The sequence below is a fragment of the Schistocerca americana genome, chromosome 2 (genome assembly GCF_021461395.2).
Source record: "Schistocerca americana isolate TAMUIC-IGC-003095 chromosome 2, iqSchAmer2.1, whole genome shotgun sequence".
Classification (NCBI taxonomy): Eukaryota; Metazoa; Arthropoda; class Insecta; order Orthoptera; family Acrididae; genus Schistocerca; species Schistocerca americana.
In genome coordinates this window covers 689,578,389-689,597,510 of record NC_060120.1, presented here as the reverse complement: position 1 = coordinate 689,597,510, position 19,122 = coordinate 689,578,389, and the positions used below count along the sequence as shown (strand labels likewise).

Genomic DNA, 19,122 nt, shown 5'->3' with positions numbered 1-19,122 from the left:
CCTCATCGGCTGACTTGGTTTTACGTTTCATCCGTGAAGGTGGGTTTTATCATGCGATCTGAGTTTTAGCGCCAGTCCTTCGTCCCTCTGTGTCCTCCACTCTAGTGTTTTTAGGGTCAAGGTTTTAATGTGTTGCAGGGTGGCTGGCTTTTCCTTTTTATTTTCGTGGTCGGCCAGCCACTATAATCTGCTTCCTTGTTTCACTCTCTTCTGTTTCTTGCATCCCCTTGTTGTTGTCTTGTCCTCTTTTGTTAGTTTTAGTGTTCGTTGCCCTTCTTTCGTTCTTGTGGTTTTTCCTTTCTTTCCGTTTTGTGTTATATGTCTCGTCTATTTTATTCTCACACTTGTGGCCTTGTTTTATTAGGAACAATGGACCGATGACCTCGTAGTTTGGTCCCTTTCCCCCTCTTTTAAACCAACCAACAAAGGTTCGATCACAGTTTCCATGGTGTCGAGGGACATCATTTGCAGCTCACCGTCGCATTTCGTGTCTCTGAAAAGAAAGATTATCCCTGTTCCACTGGCATTTATCCTGCAGAAAGATGATGTGCTTTTTCAGCATCAGAATGTAGATGCAGATACGGCTGCTACGATCCAACTTGCTCTTCGAGAAGTACTACAAATGCTCTGGCCAGAAGTATCACCAGGTCTCTCGCGAGCTGGACACGTATGGGACATGATGACGCGAGAAATTACTCAGCCTCCAGAGTCTTCAAGAACCGTTGCCAGACTGTGACAAAAGATGCAAAAGGTGCAAAAGGTGCAAGATGGTTGGTACAATGTATCGCAGGATGCCGTTCGTCATCTTCATGATCATTTGTGTGCGAGAATAAACACCTCAGTTACTGCCAGAGGGTCGTACACTCTGTATTGATAGGACCGTTTGGGCGTTCTTTACTGTGACACATCTGTTACATTTCCTCTGAATTTTTCATTTTTTTTCTTTTTTAAAGTCATCGGTCTACTGAATCGTTTGATGCGACCCGCCACTGATTCCTGTCTTGTGCCAACCTTTTTATCTACGAGTAGCACTTGCAGCCTATGTCCTCAGTTATTTGCTGGAGGTGTCCCAGTCTCCGTCTTCAGCCTTTACAGTCCCGTTTGCTACCGTGGAATTCATTCCCTGATGTCTTAACAGATGTCCTATCACCGCTTTCGTTCTTGTTTTCCATATTTGCCTTTCCTCGGCGATTCTGCTGAGAACCTCCTTATTCTTTTCTTATCAGCCCACCCAATTATCAACATTCTTCTGTATCACCACATCTGAAATGCTTCTATTCTCTTCTGTTGCCACGCAGTTTGAGGCGCCTTGTCAAGAACTGCTCCACTCCTCCCGCCGGAGGGTCGAGTCCTCCCTCGGTCATGGGTGTGTGTGTTGTTCTTAGCATAAGTTAGTTTAAATAGTGTGTAAGTCTAGGGACCGATGACCTCAGCAGTTTGGTCCCTTAGGCATCACACACATTTTCTCTCCTGTTCCATTTTTCCCCACATTCCTTATCTCACTACCACACAATGCTGTGTTCCTTTCTCCATAGCTAGTGTTCTTTCTATGTCCTCCTTGCTCCTTCCGCCGTTGTTACTGTGCTGGCTAGGTAGCAGAATCCCTAACCTTCATCTCCTTAGTGATTACCAGTAACGTATTAAATTTCTCTGTATTCTTATTTCTGAGGCTTCTCATTACGTTCGTCTTTTCTTTCTCGATTTACTCTTCATGTTCCGTACTCGTTGGACTGTTCAGTCAATGTAACATATCCTGTAATTCTTCTTCACTTTCACTGAGGATAGCAACAGCTTCAACGAATCTTAACATTGATGTAGTTCTGTCTTAGACCAAATTTAATCCGTGCACTTCGTTCTTGATCTTCCACACTTTTTTCCCCTCTTGGCTTTTGTACATATTGTATATCATCCGTCTTTCTCTACAAGTTACCCACATTTTTCTAAGGTTTTCGAAGATCTTGCACCATTTGACGTTCTCGAACACTTTTTCCAGGTCGAAAAATCCCATGAAGTATTGCTGATTTTTTTTTTCAGTCTTGCTTCCGTTATCAAGCACAACATCAGAACTGCCTCTGTGGTTTCGTTATCTTTCCTAAAACCAAACTGATCGTCATCTAACATATTCTCAATTTTCTTTTCTCTTATTCTGTATGTTATTCTTGTCAGCAACTTAGGTTGCGTGATCTGCAAAACTGATTGTACGATAATTCTTGCACTTGTCGTCTCTTGCAGTCTTCAGAGATGTGTAGTTGATGTTTTATCCGAAGTGTGATGTAATATCGACATTTTCACACATTTTACACACTAAGGTAAATAAAACGTTTTGTTGCCAATTTACCAATTGATTTTATAAATTCCTATGTTATGATATCCATCCCTACTACCTTATTTGACCTTAAGTCGTTGAAAGCTCTTCTAAATTCTGATTCTAGTATTGGATTCTCTATCTCTTCCATATCGACTCCGGTTTCTTCTACAATCGTGTCATGATATAAGCCCTTCCAGGCATAGAGGCCCTAAATGTACTCTTTACACCAATCCGCTCTCTCCTCTGCATTGCATTCTTAATGTTACCGCTTTTTCTTTTAATTTCATCGAAGGTTGTTTTGACTCTTCTGTATACTGAGTCAGTCCTTCCAACAGTCCTTTGTCTTTCGACTTCTTCTCACTTTTCTTGCAACCGCTTCGCCTTAGCTTCCCCGTACATTCTATCTATTTCACTTCTGCGTGACTTGTTCCCTCAATTCCTCTGGAAATTTTTGTGCTTCCTTCTTTCGTCGATCAACTGAAATATTTCTTTTATTACTCACGGATTTTTCGCAGTTGCCTTCCCTGTACCTGCGCTCTATTCTCCAACTTCTGTGATCGCCCTTTTAGAGATGCCCATTCCTCTTCTATTGAATTGTCTGATGAGCTACTCATTCTCGCAGCATTTATAGCCTCAGAGTATTTCAAACGTATCTCTTCATTAGTATCCCAGCTCTTCGCGCATTAATTGTACCTGACTTGTCTCTTGAAAAGCAGCCTACTCTTCATCATTACTAACTTGTGATCTGAGTCTATATCTGTTCCTGGGTAGACTTTAGAATCCAGTATCTGATTTCGGAATCTCTGCCTGGTCATAATATAATCTAGCTGGAATCTTTCTGCATCTCCAGGCCTCTCAAGTATACCTCCTTCTCTTGTGGTTCTGGAACAAAGTATTCGCTATTACTAAGTGATATTTTTTGCAGAACTGAACTAGAGTTTCTCCTGTCTCATCCCTAGTACCAAGGTCATAACACCCGTAACCCTTTCTTCTTTCCCTACACCGTATTCCAACCCCCACCCCAAGATTTTTTGATTATTACTCCCACAATAGTGAACTACCTGCCAGATCACTTGGCAACAAAATGGCTTTGTGCTGAGGGTGCTTTTATTTGCGTATATAGGGAATATGTATAGCGTTGGTTCGCAGGATCATCCTGTCATGCCTAGTGTAAAATGGAGAAACGGCCACGTATCGGTACCCGAAAGTGACATTATTGTGTCTTATCAGTGTGAGTAATGATTCCAAAAAATTTCTGCTTGCTTTGGTCACGATCCCATGACTGCCATCCGAATAAGGAGCTGGTACAAACTACAGGAGCGTACTCAATATCATGTGGATCTGGGCGACTAGCGCCTTGGGGGCCAGATATGTTTCCTTACTCATGCAAGTAATTACAGACATGCCATGTAGCTTGAATCTGGAAATAGGCTTATTTGTGGCAATAGAACTGTCCACACGGACGGCGCCCGTAGCGCCGCTCCGGAAAGTACGGCTACCGCTGCTATAGCTTCCCTTCATGCACAGCAGAGAGCGGCTCAGCGACTACACTGGACACATTAGCGTCTGTTCTGATGATGAGTCCGGATTGTGTGTACGTACCACAACAGTCTTATCCGTGTCTGCAGGCTCCGTAGAGAACAAAGATTGCCAAATTTGTTCTCAGCGCCAGGTATGACGGTATGGACTGCCATTGTGTACGCAATACGATCACCTCTAGTTCGTATAGTTCGTTTGGACATCGGCCGTGCCATTTCTTACGTGTTATGGCAGTTGACTATCATTGCTGTCTTCACGAAATCTTTCAACAAGGTAATGCAGAGCGCTTGCCGCTCGTCGTGTCTTCTCCTATCTCAAGATGACTAGATTGGACTGTTACGTCGGCAGCCGTTTCTCCAGGCCTCTCACCCACTGAAAACACATGGTGAAGCAGTGGTGAGAGACTGGCACGCCACCGCACACCAGTCACTAATGTTGACGAACTCAGGCATAGAGGTTTCTTTTTTCCAATTGACTGGCTTTCGGGCCGTGCCCTTTCAGTCATCTCATTGTGTAATGTCAATAAATGACCAAACTGTTGAGGTCATTGGTCTCTAAGCTTACACACTACTTAATCTAACTTCAGTTAACTTACGCTAAGGACAACGCACACACCCATGCTCGAGGGAGGACTCGAACCCACGACTGGGGGAGCCGTGCGAACCGTAACGAGACGCCTAATACCGCGCGGCTACCACCCGCGGCACGAACGTAAGGACAACACAACAACCAGTCTCTGGGCGGAGAAAATCTCCAACCCTGCCGGGAATCGAACCTGGGCTCTGTCGCTTACGAGGAGAACACGGCAAGTTCCACAACCCAATATCGCAGAAACTTCGCTCAGTGGAAGACGGGTCAAAATAAGCGTACACGTGTCAACTTATCCTTAGATGTATGGCCCTTTCTGAGAAAACGGCTATTGAAGTTTGCGAGGTACTTTAGTTGCCTTTTTGCTGGTAAGCAGCACAGTGCATAGTGTCACGGCTGCTCATTTTTGCACCCTGTGTTTGAAACACAACTACTGTTTTCATTATTTTTATTTTTCGTTTATCTATCCGTCACCACAGAAGATAACTAAAGGAATGTTTTCCAGTGTATACCGAAATAACTCTGTCCTTATTCGTCTACCAATTGTATGGTGAATCGGTTGAAAATAAAAGACAATAAATGAATGAAATATTTATTTGAAATTGTTTTCGGTGCAGTTCCTGTGGTGTATCTTGTTTCTGTCAACTGCAAGCGCCATCTTTCAGAAAAGTGACCCGTTATGCATGTTTTGCCGCGAAATTGACAACTCGTGAAATCTTCGGCAGTATGTACGAAGATTCTTTGCCGACTGAGATTCGTACGAAGAAGGGTTCCTGTGGCAAATCTGCCTTCGTGCAGTGGTCGTATTTTCCGCAATTTCTACGTTTCGATTGTTTCTACGATCGGTACCATCAAGGGGATGCACCAAATGTTTCTGAAGAATAGACATAAGAATAAAATATAAGGGTTAACAACTAATATAAGAATCAAATATAACAATATGGTATTTTGAAAAGACTGTAACCCCTGAAAATACCATAACAAATATAAATGTGTGACACTTATTGTGAAATCCAGTTGTAATTTTTCAATTAACGTAACGCCCTTGTATCCGATAACTTGATAAAAAACATTCGTGTAGTATCTTCTACGGACTTGCGTTGATAAATAAAAATAAATAAACAAATAAAAACAATAATCGCGTTTCGAACACGGGACTTAAAAGTGAGAGGCTGCGATGCAAGTCAGTGCGCCACCACTTTCGCAGAGCTTTTCGCACGCTAAAAGGCGTCTAAATTACGTCAAAAACTTTGGCGGTTATTTTATCAGTAACGGTCGGGTATCTTCGGATAAGGGGAGACACTTTTTCGCTTAGTTTGACTCCTCTTCCACGGAGCGAAGTTTGTGGAAAACCGGGCTAAGGTACGTGCCGTTTTCTCCTCGCTAGCAGTCCGCAGCATAGAGTTGGTCCAGTACGTTACGAAACACTCGTATCTGTCAACCAAGCAAAGTTCTACCCGATGCCCAATCTTCTGCCAGAAATGGCAACTCTGTTTAGTTTATTATGCTGCTTGTCTAACCCAATATCACCTACAAATTTATTAACGCGTTCTTTCAGATATACAATATATGCACAGTAAGCATAAAGGCGTGCTGATAACAATGACTCCGAAACTTTTATGTAAAAAACCTTAAAGCTCATTAAAAATAACAAACTTGACTAACGCTCCACATCTGTCTTCTTCAAGTTTACATTTTCTTCTCAACATTTTCACCTTGGAGACGAACACATTTCTTCCAATGAGAGACGAGTTTGTTGATACTGCCACTGTGAAATGTTTGGCTTTGTCGACGGGGCCATAATTTCACCACTGCTTGCATCGCTCCACCACTATGAAAGTGAAGTCCTCGAAGGTGTTCTTCAAATTCTGTAAACAGAAAAATCGTATGGGGCCAAGTCAGGACTCTGTGAAGGATGATCGATGACGTTGAACCGAAAGCGTCGCATTGTTGCAGACGTCGTAGCGCTCGAGTGTGGTTCAAATGGTGCTGAGCACTATGGGACTCAACATCTTAGGTCATAAGTCCCCTAGAACTACTTAAACCTAACTAGCCTAAGGACATCACACACACCCATGCCCGAGGCAGGATTCGAACCTGCGACCGTAGCAGCCCCGCGGTTCCGGCTGCAGCGCCAGAACCGCACGACCACCGTGGCTGGCGCTCGTGTGTGGTTTGGTGTTCCATGTATGGACGAACTCTTTCGAATTCGAAAGTCGATTACACTACACTGTTTCTCACGCTCTGTTATAATAATAACGTTACATACCGCCATGTTACACACTACAATCAGGAGCCTTCGAGCGTCCGAAGGTTTCAGCTCTCTTCAGCTAATCGGGAAATGCGACCGAGTAATGTGCATGGCATGTAATATCTCAAACGATACTGAGAACACAATAAAAAAATTGGTATGCATTACTTTTCAGCGCGCCCTTGCATTGTAACAGTTTTAATGGCTAGCAGTTTATCTTGTAATACAGTCCAGCACGCAGTCTGAGGAGCCTAACACGAAAACGAAGCAGTAATTTACAAGGAAGTGATGCAGGTGTGTATCCTATCACTCATGTTTTTGAATTTTTGCTGTGATCAAACGCTAACGGGAGCTAAGTAGAATTCTGAAAGAAAGCTAGATTAAGATTAAAACAGAAAAAAATAATATTTTTACATGCGTCCATGTCACTGTAATTCTGCCACAGACAGCAAACGACTTGGAAGACCTAGTAAATGGACTGAATACTAGTCAATGGAATGAATAGTAACTTGAAAACAGGTTATAATATGCACATCTACAAATATCAACAAGAATAATGTCTGTAGTTGAATTAAGTCAGGTGATTGTCAGGGTATTAGATTACGAAAGAAGAAAGACACTGAAAATTGTCCAGCAGTTAGCTATTTGGGCTGAAAAATAACAGACGACTACAGAGGAGGAGGCAAAATCTAAAAGCTTTTCTCAACAACATAAATTTACATGAAATATAAATTTAAGATTTGGGAAGTTTGTTCCTGGATGTTTTGGTCTATAATATAGAATTTTGTAGGACATCAGCAATACAGAATAGTATCTTACAAAATTTGGTACCGAGCGATGTGACGCAGTGGTTACCACACTGGACTCCCATTTGGGAGGACGACGGTACAAACCCGCGTCCGGCCATACTGATTTAGGTTTTCCTTAATTTCCCTATATCACTTCAGGCAAATGCCGGGGTGGTTCCTTTGAAAGGGTATGCCGACTTCCTTACCCACCATTCCCTAATCCGATGGGGCCGATAATCTCGCTGCTTGGTCCCTCCATATAAACCAACCAACGAACTAAAATTTGGTGTTGCAGACGAATGCTGGAGAGTGGATGGATATGTGCGATAGCTAATGTGATACTGAACTGGATGAATGAATAAATGAGCTCTACGATACAAGACAAAAAGAATAACTTGATAAGATACACCGTGAGACGTCAAAAAGCAGTTGATTTGAAAATGAGGGAAGTGTAGCGGCGGTGGTGGTAGCGGTGGTGGAAGGAAAAAAAATATAAGGGGAGAGTATTGCTTGACCAGAGTAAATATATACGTAGACGATACTTTTGTTGTTTGCCACAATGTAAGAGTCAAAATAAAATACTCTTTAGAACATCTGTGTTCAGTCCACCCAAATATTTGCTTCACAATGGAGGTAGAAAAAGATGTCGACCTTCCCTTCCTAGTTTTCGTAAGGAGGAAGGTTGAGGATACGTTGGAACATGCATTTTATATGAAGACAACTTACACTGACTTGTATCTACAAAATTATAGTTGTCACCATCCGGCATGGTGTGATGGAGTACTTCGTGCCTTTGGAACCGCGCGACCGCTACGGTCGCAGGTTCGAATCCTGCCTCGGGCATGGATGTCTGTGATGTCCTTAGGTTAGTTAGGTTTAAGTAGTTCTAAGTTCTAGGGGACTGATGACCTCAGAAATTAAGTCCCACAGTGCTCAGAGCCGTTTGAACCATTTTTGAACTTCGTGTCTTCGTTCACATAGCCCTTTCTCTTCTCAGCATCTTACGAAATTTCCTTTCCTCACCAGTTCTGCGCAGAACCTCCTCAATCCTTTCCGTATCAAATGGTTCAAATGGCTCTGAGCACTATGGGACTCAACTGCTGTGGTCATAAGTCCCCTAGAACTTAGAACTACTTAAACCTAACTAACCTAAGGACAGCACACAACACCCAGCCATCACGAGGCAGAGAAAATCCCTGACGCCGCCGGGAATCGAACCCGGGAACCCGGGCGTGGGAAGCGAGAACGCTACCGCACGACCACGAGATGCGGGCCTTTCCGTATCAGTGCATCTCATTTTCAACATTCATCTGCAGAACCACATCTCAGATTGTTGTATTCCCTTCTGCTCGTTATTTCAACTGTCCATGTGTCACTACCATTGAATGCTGTGCTCCACACGTACATTCTCAGAAATTTGACCCTAAAATTAAGGCTACTAGTGGGACACTTGTAGAATCCTCTTGGCCAGGAATGCAGTTGTTGCCAGTGCGTCTGCTTTTGATGTCCTCCTTGCTCCGTCCGTCATGAGTTATTTTGCTGCCTAGGTAGCAGACTTCATATGCTTCGTGACCGTCAATCATGATGTTTACCGCTGTTCCGATATCCGCTGGTTCTCATTACTTCCGTTTTTCTTCGATTTACTTTCAGTTCATATTCCGTAGTCATCAGGCTGTTCGTTTCATTCAGGAGATCTAGTAGGTCTCCAATTCCGCCGCAGACAGCACTGTGACCAGCGAATCTTATCACTGATATACCTCCAGCTTGAATTTTAATCCTGCTCTTGACACTTTATTTCTGTCGTTCCTTCTTAAACGTATAGACTGAACAGTAGGGGTGAAAGCCTACATACTTTTCTCACGCCCTTCTTAATCTGAGCAGTTACTTCTTAGTCTTCCATTCTTATTGTTAGCTCTTCGTTCTTGTACATTTTTTTATGTTTCCCGTCTTACCCTATAACTTACCGCTGTTTTACCCAGAATGTCGAACATCTTGCACCATTTTACACTGTCGAACGCTTTTTCCAGGTCAACAAATCCTATGAACATGTCTCGATTTTTCTCCAGTCTTGCTTTCATTAATAACCGCAACGTCAGAACCGCCTCTCTAGTGACTTTACCTGCCCTAAAGCAAAACTGATCGTCATGTAACACATACTCAATGTTGATTTCCATCTTTTCAATGTTACCCTTGTCAGCAACTCAGATACTCAGCTGTTAAGCAAATTCCACTATAATTCTCGCACTTGTCGGCTCTTGCCATCTTGGTAATTGTGTGGATGAAATTTTTCCGAAAGTCTAATGGTATATCGACAGTCTCATACATTCTACACACCGCCGTGAATAGTCCCTTTGTTGCCAATTCCTCCACTAGTTTTAGAAATTCCGATGGAATCTTAATATAGCCTTCCGTCTTGCTTTGCCTTAAGGCGTTCTAAGCTCTTTTAAATTCCGTTTCTAACACTGGCCCCCTATCTGTTCTAAAGCTACATCCATTTAACGGCATCAAACAGGTCTTCCGCTTCACAGAGGCCTTCAGTGTACTCTTTCCACCTATCCGATCTCTCCTCTAAATTTAGTAGTGGAATTCCCATTGCGCTCTTAAAATTAACTCTCTTGCTCTTAATTTTACGAAGATTGTGTTGAATTTTCTGTATGCTGAGACAGCTTTTCCGATATCATTCATTTTTCGATTTCTTCACTTTTTCTTGCAGCCATTTCGCCTTGGGTTCCCTGCACATCCTGTTTGTTTCATTCCTAAGTAACTTGTATTTCTGTATTCCTCGAATTCTCTGAACATTTTTATAATTACTGCCTTCGATCAGGTGAAGTATTTCGTTCGCCGTGGTTTCCACGCAGTTACCTTCTCTGTACCTGTGTTTGTATTTCCAACTTCTATGACTTCCCTTTTTAGAGATGTTGAATCCTCTCCAAATGCAAAGCCTACTGAACCATACATTATCGCAGTAACTATAGCCTCAGACATCTTCAAGTGTAGCTCTTCATTGCTTAGTACTTCCGTATTCCACTTCTTTGCGCATTGATTCTTCTTGACTATTCTCTTAAACTTAATTAATAAACTGTGATCTGAGTCTATATCTGCTCCTGGGTACGCCTCACAATCACATATCTGATTTCGGAATCTCTTCTGGACCGTGATGAAATCTGAGTGAAGTCTTCCCATATATCCCTGCCTTTTCTAAGTATACCACTTGAGCAGAGTATTCACTATAACCACCTGAAGTTTGTTGCAGAAGAAAATTAGTCTTTTTCCCCTCCCTTTCCTATCAGCAAGCCCATATTCTCCCGTAACCTTTTCTTCTAGTCCTTACCCAACAACCACAATCTAGTCTCCCAAGACTGTTAGATTTTCACCTTCCTTTACGTACTGAATCACCGTTTCTATTTCCTCGTATACTTTTTCTCTCTCTTCATCTTATGCTTGCGGCGTTGGCATGCATACCTGAACTATTGTCGTCGGCGTTGGTTTGCTGTCGCTTCTGACAAGAGCAACCCTATCACTGAACAATTCACGGTAACTCACTGCCTGTCTTACCTTCTAATTCGTAAAGAATCCTACTCACGTGATTCAGTTTTATGCTGCTGTTGATCTTAGCCTATACTCACCTGACGAGAAATCCTTGTCTTCCTTCCATTTCACTTCACTCATACCCACTATATCTTGATTTAGCCCTAGCAGTTCCCTTTGCGATTTCTAGCTTTCCTGCACGTTCAAAAGTCTGCATTCCGCTCCCCGACTCGTAGAACATCACCCTTTCGTTGGCTATTCGATCTTTTTCTCACTGTCACCCCCTCCTTGGCAGCCCCCTCCTGGAGACCCCAATGTGGGACTAGGGCAACAGAGTGCCCCGAACCACTCTCTGTTCCAACGCCCTCTTTCAAAGGCCCGTTGACTTCTTATGCCACAAGTATTCGGTCGCCATTGTTACAATATTTAGTACAAATTTAAGCAGTGGCGGGGTTCGAACGCGATACCGACGACGTTTTGATTGCTATTCAAAGAAGCTGCTCACTTTTTTTAATTGTTTTAGTATTTGTGTGAATGACCGAAGTCATCTCTGCAGTATCAAATTGCTTATAGGCTTGTGGCGTTGTCGGCTGGTTCTGCTGCATTTCCTTTTGTTGGTATTTAACTTTTCAAGTCTATGGTATTCAGCGTTGAGTGGAATATGCTAAAAATATTTTGGAGTTGCCAAGGATTGAGCCCATGGCCTTTCACATACAAAGCTAGCGCTCTACCACTTTTTGTTTCAATTTTTTCCCACATTCCTGAATATAGATTACTAAAGCCGACAAAAAAGGAGAAGCTAATGCTACAACCACTTTTAACCTAAAATTAAGAAGCCTCCAAGAAACTCTACCACTTCAGACGTTGGTTCCTGTCAATAAAGACCTCAGTACGATCTACCAGAACAGGAAAGGAGGGGGTTACAATGAAGGCTTTTTATCTTTTTTGAAAAATCCATCTCCGTCGCATCAGCCCGTCATCGTAAAGACTGGCGTTCACATTCGACATCAGTGGCAGAAAACCCCCGTCCTGGCGACGCATTAGTAGATCGTCGAGGCACGTCTTCTTGCAAGTGTGTATGAACAACCGTTTAGGGGATCAAATTTGCAAAATTAAAGAAGGTACGTGTGTTAACTGCTCGTAACATCGATGATCCAGCTGCGAAGGGCGTAGAGGAAAACAGTTCTGAGGGAGTTTGAGAAGGATTGTTGGTACTTACGGTTTTTGACAACTCCTAGACTACGATACAGTTCGTACTCCACATACCGATGCTTTAAATTTCCTTGCATAGCACTTCCTTGCTTCATTTGCGCTTCACTCGTAAACAGAGCGAGGGAGAAACGACTGTCTGCATATGGTTTCTACGTGAAGATTATAAAATATTACGAAGACGTAGTCTAAAGCATAAAATCCTCTGACAAGTTGATGGCGACCAGATAAGCTCTCTGCAGCGGTGAATGTGCCGTACTGGCATTTTAGGGTTTTTCGAGGGTTCCGCGGTGTGGGAGGTATTCGTCCGAAATGACTAAAAGCTCAAACAAAACCCAACACTAGAGAACTGGATTTATATCTGAACTTAATCGCACTAGGAAATCTAGTGATGTATGGAAAACAATTGTCTGCAGACTTTATAGTTTCTCTCTTTGTTAATCGCCTGTCAAAGATCGTGTCTTCAGAATAGTGTGTGTGTGTGTGTGTGTGTGTGTGTGACTTGCTCGTTTATTCTCGAACAATATCAGGTTGACACAATGTGCTCTTCAGAGACAAATACAGCTTCACGGCGCAGACATTCTTGTAGCGCTTTTGTCTGGATGAGAAGTATAGTTTCATCCGTAAGGAGTCTTTCAGCGTAAAGATTTTGAAGCGTATAATCTGAAATGTTTTTGAAGTTTCATACAAATTTTTCCCAGATTAAAACTGTGTGCGGAGGTGGGAACTGACTATAGTGGCTTCCACTGCGCGGCAATCAACCGAGCTATCCGTGCACATCTGACGAATAGCCTCAGATCTTCCATGTGCCACTAAAAATCAACTATAATCAATGGAAGGTCCGGATCAAGAGCACTTCTACGATAAAGTAATAATCTAGGCAAGAAATTTCTCAGCAATAAGCACTTGCTGCAGAGTGAAAGTGATACTGGATCCTGTCTAATTTGCAAAGTACTCTAAAGTGTTCTGAATCATCTATACTAACATAAAGTACTCTTCTGTTTCAGGTGAAATCGAACTGCTCCTAGCGGCAAGGTACGTAATTGTCTCATTTCCTTATATTAGCTACGATGAAAAATTAGGTTGCCAACAATTCTTTTCATTCTCATTGGTCACTTGTCGAAGTATGCATAATGTTTATACAACTCACAAACAGGAAAAATCGATGGTAATATTAATAATAATAATAATAACAAAAAAGTAGAAAATGCGTCTACCGAATATTAAGGGTTACTGCATGGAACTTGATCTTCTGTTTGATAATCATTTTTGTGCCTTTCCAAATCTTAATGACAGCAGGTCATGTCGTCCAATCTCGAGATATTCTTTCCCACTAACAACGATATATGCAACAGTAACACAGCAGTTCCATTATTTGCTGTTGGAATAATGATTTCTTCCTAATTTTGGGTCTCAAAATAGTTTCAGTAACGGGATCTTTGCAAATCATTACAGCACTGGGTGCTCACCAACCTGTCGGGTATGAATGTATGTTTCCCAGGGGACAAGCATTTTGGTTTCGTACTGATACGTGCTGCTCACTAATCTTGATGTCGTAGTCAGGCAATAATGAGGTCACCGGTACCATCGGGATAGGGAAGGATGGGGAAGGAAGCCGGCAGTGCCCTTTCCATCCCGGTATTTGCCTAAAGTGATTTAGGGAAATCATGGAAAACCTAAACCAGGATGGCCGGACGCATGTTTCAACCGTTGTCCTCCTGAATGCGAGTCCAGTGTGCTAACCACTGCACCACCTCACTCGGTAGGCCGTACTGTGACAAATTTCGTATCTGCTGGCAATTTTCGGGTACAATTACTGCAGGATACTCGAACATCAAGGTTAACAGCGTCATATTTATTTAGGTGTAATGCCGAGGATCAGCAATGATGCTAAAACAGAGAATTACTAGATAAGAAAACGCAGTTCCAAGGATTGTTTGCCAGTTACAAACAGTAGCTGTCACACAAGTTTTGTAATTGTCTATTAAATCTTTTTATATTTTAACTGAATGGGAAATGGGAAAATAAAGCTGTCGGTTTACGAGCCTTTATAAATAAACACGTCGGTTGGCGTCGTTTTCGTCCCTTTTATAACATTGCTGATTACAACGTTCTTGTGACAGAAATGCCACAATGTTTGCAGCTAATGACTCCGAAGTTCATGAAATGGCCAGTTCTGTAGGGTTAAAACTAAATGGTGATAAGAGAAACACAAAGCGTATAAGAATTGGTAATATATCTACTCAAATTATAGAGCAAGACAAGATGTTACAACACTGGCCAGTATCCATATTTCGGCAACTTATGGGAAAGACGGCCACTGTGACCGAGCGGTTCTAGGCGTTTCAGTCCGGAACCGCGCTGCTGCTACGGTCGCAGGTTCAAATCCTGCCACGGGCATGGAAGTGTGTGATGTCCTTAGGTTAGTTAGGTTTAAATAGTTCTAAGTGTAGGGGACTGATGACTTCAGATGTTAAGTCCCACAGTGCTTAGAGCCATTTGAACCAATTTTTAACCTTATCTGAAACAGCGAAATGTAGATGCAGATATCAGCAGCATAATTACGAAAGCTGTTGCACTCTTCCAAAGAAGGATATCCCTATGGCATTGATATTGAATTTTCACAAAGCTTTGGCTGTACTTCTTAGCACCTTACCGATGGCCATGTACGTATATGAGACCTGAAAGATTACAGTGATATCAGCACACAAGTTCAAAACTATCCAACAACAATGCTTTAGGCGAATTTTAAAGATCAGTTTTCGCGACCACGTTACAAAAATAGTGCTGAGAAAGAGAGGTCTACGCAGCCTTCTGTTAACACAGTTCCTCACAATAGACTTGTAATCAAATTGCATGCCTACAAAGTATCGGTTCAGTTGTCTAACTGGATTCGAGGTTTCCCGTCATAAAGATCACAGTACATAGTGATCGAACAAAACAGAAATCATATCTGGCGTTCCCCAAGGAAGCGTTGTGGGACCTCTGCTGTTCCTAAGCTATATAAACAATTTAGTAAACAATTTGAGCAGCTCTCTTAGAATGTTTGCATATTATGCAACCGTTTAGCGTTTAATGAAGTTATCAGAAGATCAAAACGAACTGCAAAATAATTTAGACATCATACGCCTGGTGTGTAGTTGGTACCTGACTGAATAAAGAAAAGTCTGAGATCATCCACGTGACTACGTAAAGAAATCTGGTAAGGTTATACGATAAATAACCCAAATCTAAAGGCTGTGAAATCAACTGAATACTTTGGGATTACAACTGGAACGATCACATACATAATGTTGGAGAAAGAAAATCCAAGATGACGTACAAGGCGCTTATTCGTCGTCAGAGAATTGCTGTGCGATATTGGATCCTTACAGACAGGATTAACAGAGAATAAGAAAAAGTGCAAGTAAGAGAACTTGTTTCGTACCGTCGCGAAATAGGGGAGAGAGTATCACGGATATGATAAGAGCGTTGGCGTGATCATCATTAAAACAAAGGCGTTTTTCGTTGTGGGGAGATATTTTTACCAAATTTCAGTCACCTGCATTCTCCTCGGAGTGAGGAAGTATTTTACCGTCACCAGCCTACAGATGGAGAAATAATCACCATAATAAAAAGGGAGAAGAAATATTTCAATGTTCATCTTTACCATGCGGTGTTAGAGAGTGCGACGTTATGGAATTAGTCTAAAGGTGGTTCTAAGAACCCTGTGCCAGGCACTTATGCGTGAATTGCACAGTAGACACGTAGATGTAGATGAAGATGTTGCTGGAAGAAAAGTGAAGTTTGCGGGGCATGTTCTACGGATGAAAGATCGAACAATTCGGAAATCAGCACTGTTGTGGAAACCAACGGATGGATAGAGAAGTAGAGGACATCTCAACACCTGGAAACGAAGTTTTGAAAAAGGATTTTCGATGCATGGACGTAAACCGTGAGGCAGATGGAAACATGGCCACTGATAGCGTTCGCTGGAGGAAATCTGTCGCCCGATAAGCTACTTAGTATTGTAAGAATTAAGTCTACATTAAGTCTAAATCTTCATTGATATACACTCCTGGAAGTTGAAATAAGAACACCGTGAATTCATTGTCCCAGGAAGGGGAAACTTTATTGACACATTCCTGGGGTCAGATACATCACATGATCACACTGACAGAACCACAGGCACATAGACACAGGCAACAGAGCATGCACAATGTCGGCACTAGTACAGTGTATATCCACCTTTCGCAGCAATGCAGGCTGCTATTCTCCCATGGAGACGATCGTAGAGATGCTGGATGTAGTCCTGTGGAACGGCTTGCCATGCCATTTCCACCTGGCGCCTCAGTTGGACCAGCGTTCGTGCTGGACGTGCAGACCGCGTGAGACGACGCTTCATCCAGTCCCAAACATGCTCAATGGGGGACAGATCCGGAGACCTTGCTGGCCAGGGTAGTTGACTTACACCTTCTAGAGCACGTTGGGTGGCACGGGATACATGCGGACGTGCATTGTCCTGTTGGAACAGCAAGTTCCCTTGCCGGTCTAGGAATGGTAGAACGATGGGTTCGATGACGGTTTGGATGTACCGTGCACTATTCAGTGTCCCCTCCACAATCACCAGTGGTGTACGGCCAGTGTAGGAGATCGCTCCCCACACCATGATGCCAGGTGTTGGCCCTGTGTGCCTCGGTCGTATGCAGTCCTGATTGTGGCGCTCACCTGCACGGCGCCAAACACGCATACGACCATCATTGGCACCAAGGCAGAAGCGACTCTCATCGCTGAAGACGACACGTCTCCATTCGTCCCTCCATTCACGCCTGTCGCGACACCACTGGAGGCGGGCTGCACGATGTTGGGGCGTGAGCGGAAGACGGCCTAACGGTGTGCGGGACCGTAGCCCAGCTTCATGGAGACGGTTGCGAATGGTCCTCGCCGATACCCCAGGAGCAACAGTGTCCATAATTTGCTGGGAAGTGGCGGTGCGGTCCCCTACGGCACTGCGCAGGATCCTACGGTCTTGGCGTGCATCCGTGCGTCGCTGCGGTCCGGTCCCAGGTCGACGGGCACGTGCACCTTCCGCCGACCACTGGCGACAACATCGATGTACTGTGGAGACCTCACGCCCCACGTGTTGAGCAATTCGGCGGTACGTCCACCCGGCCTCCCGCATGCCCACTATACGCCCTCGCTCAAAGTCCGTCAACTGCACATACGGTTCACGTCCACGCTGTCGCGGCATGCTACCAGTGTTAAAGACTGCGATGGAGCTCCGTATGCCACGGCAAACTGGATGACACTGACGGCGGCGGTGCACAAATGCTGTGCAGCTAGCGCCATTCGACGGCCAACACCGCGGTTCCTGGTGTGTCCGCTGTGCCGTGCGTGTGATCATTGCTTGTACAGCCCTCTCGCAGTGTCCGGAGCAAGTATGGTGGGTCTGACACACCGGTGTCAATGTGTTCTTTTTTCCATTTCCAGGAGTGTATTTCCTGTCCTGCACTGACCTCTGCGAGTACCAGGAACGCGCAACGTCTGCCTGCCTTAGAATTTTTGCCCTCTGCCGCCTCCTCTAATAACATAATAGACATTTCCTAATTTTTAAGAAATGTCCTTCACTTATCTTGAACTTGGTGTCCTCAGGTAATGCATGTTGTTAGGAAATTTTCCGGGTATTTTTCTTGCGACGCTATCGTGAATGCAGGTCACCCTGATGTTACTGAATCCACGAAAAAAGACACAGCACTATATCAATTGTCTGTGAAAATTTAGTAAACCAGAAAGATTTCTGTCGCTTTTTGTGGCGCTAATATTCTTCTCTTGATATTCGAAGGCGCGAATTCAGTATTTTAGCGGTAAGAAATCTTCATAAGATATGTGGCAAAATTTGTAGTAAAACTACCACCTTCAGAGAATGATTCAAAATTACGAGGAGCGCCCCAAAAAAACGGGAAATTAATCATAACTTCTTTATTTCTTAATAATTGTTTACCAAATTTTGATCACCGTCAAAGTATTTTCCATTGACCACAACGCACTTCTTCAAACGATCCTTCCATTATTCAAAACAGTTTTTAAATTCATTTATCGGGATGTTCCTTATGCCTTCCAGCGATTTTTGTTTTACTTCATCCACAGTCGCAAAATTCTATCCTTTCATGTCCCTTTCGAGTCTGAGGAACAATAAGAAAACACAGGAGCTAAATCCGGTGAATAGGGTGGGGGACAGAGTGGGTTGGACAATCGGTGTCATGCCGTTTTTGGTGAAAAACCACTTTATAGAGAGGCTGTGTGGACCAGCGCATTTTCATGATGGATGAACCAATCTCCTGTGCGCCAAAGATCTGCTCTTTTCTTCCGGATACTCTCCCTCAATCTTTTCAAAACCTTATTGTAGGACTCCTGGTTGACAGTTTGACCCGGGGGAACGAAGTCCGCGTGCACAACACCTCTGCAATCGAAGAGACAAATGAGCATTGTCTTCATGTTTGACTTCACTTGGCGAGCTTTCTTTGGGACGAGGAGAGACACTTGTGTTCCACAGGCTTGATTGCTGCTTGTTTTCGCGGTCGTGTCCGTAGCACAATGATTCATCACCAGTAATCGCCTTGAAAAAAATTCAGGGTCCTATTTGAGCTGATTGTGAAACTCAAAACATTTGCTCGTCTGTAAGAAGACGAGGGACAGATTTGGCTGCAACCCTTCTCATGTGCAAATCTTCGGAAAAAATCCTGTGAACTGAACTCCGTGATATTCCAAACGTCTCACAGAGTTGATCAATGATTCGGCGACGCTCTTCACGAACGAGGGCATTGATATTGTCGAAGATTTCGTCACATCTTGATGTTGAGGGGCGTCCTGAACGGGGTGGTCTTCAATTGACATTTCTCCATTTTTAAAACGTGAAAACCACTCGTTGACTC

The 19,122-nt window shown here is 43.4% G+C and overlaps 1 long non-coding RNA gene across 1 annotated transcript in view; it reads left to right on the top strand.

Moving 5' to 3' along the window:
- LOC124595547 overlaps positions 1-19,122 on the top strand; it is a 447,507-nt gene that overhangs the window by 350,886 nt on the left and 77,499 nt on the right. Inside the window, exon 2 of the long non-coding RNA XR_006978222.1 lies at positions 13,219-13,246. This is a non-coding gene — a long non-coding RNA (uncharacterized LOC124595547). The remainder of the gene's footprint in view (positions 1-13,218; positions 13,247-19,122) is intronic.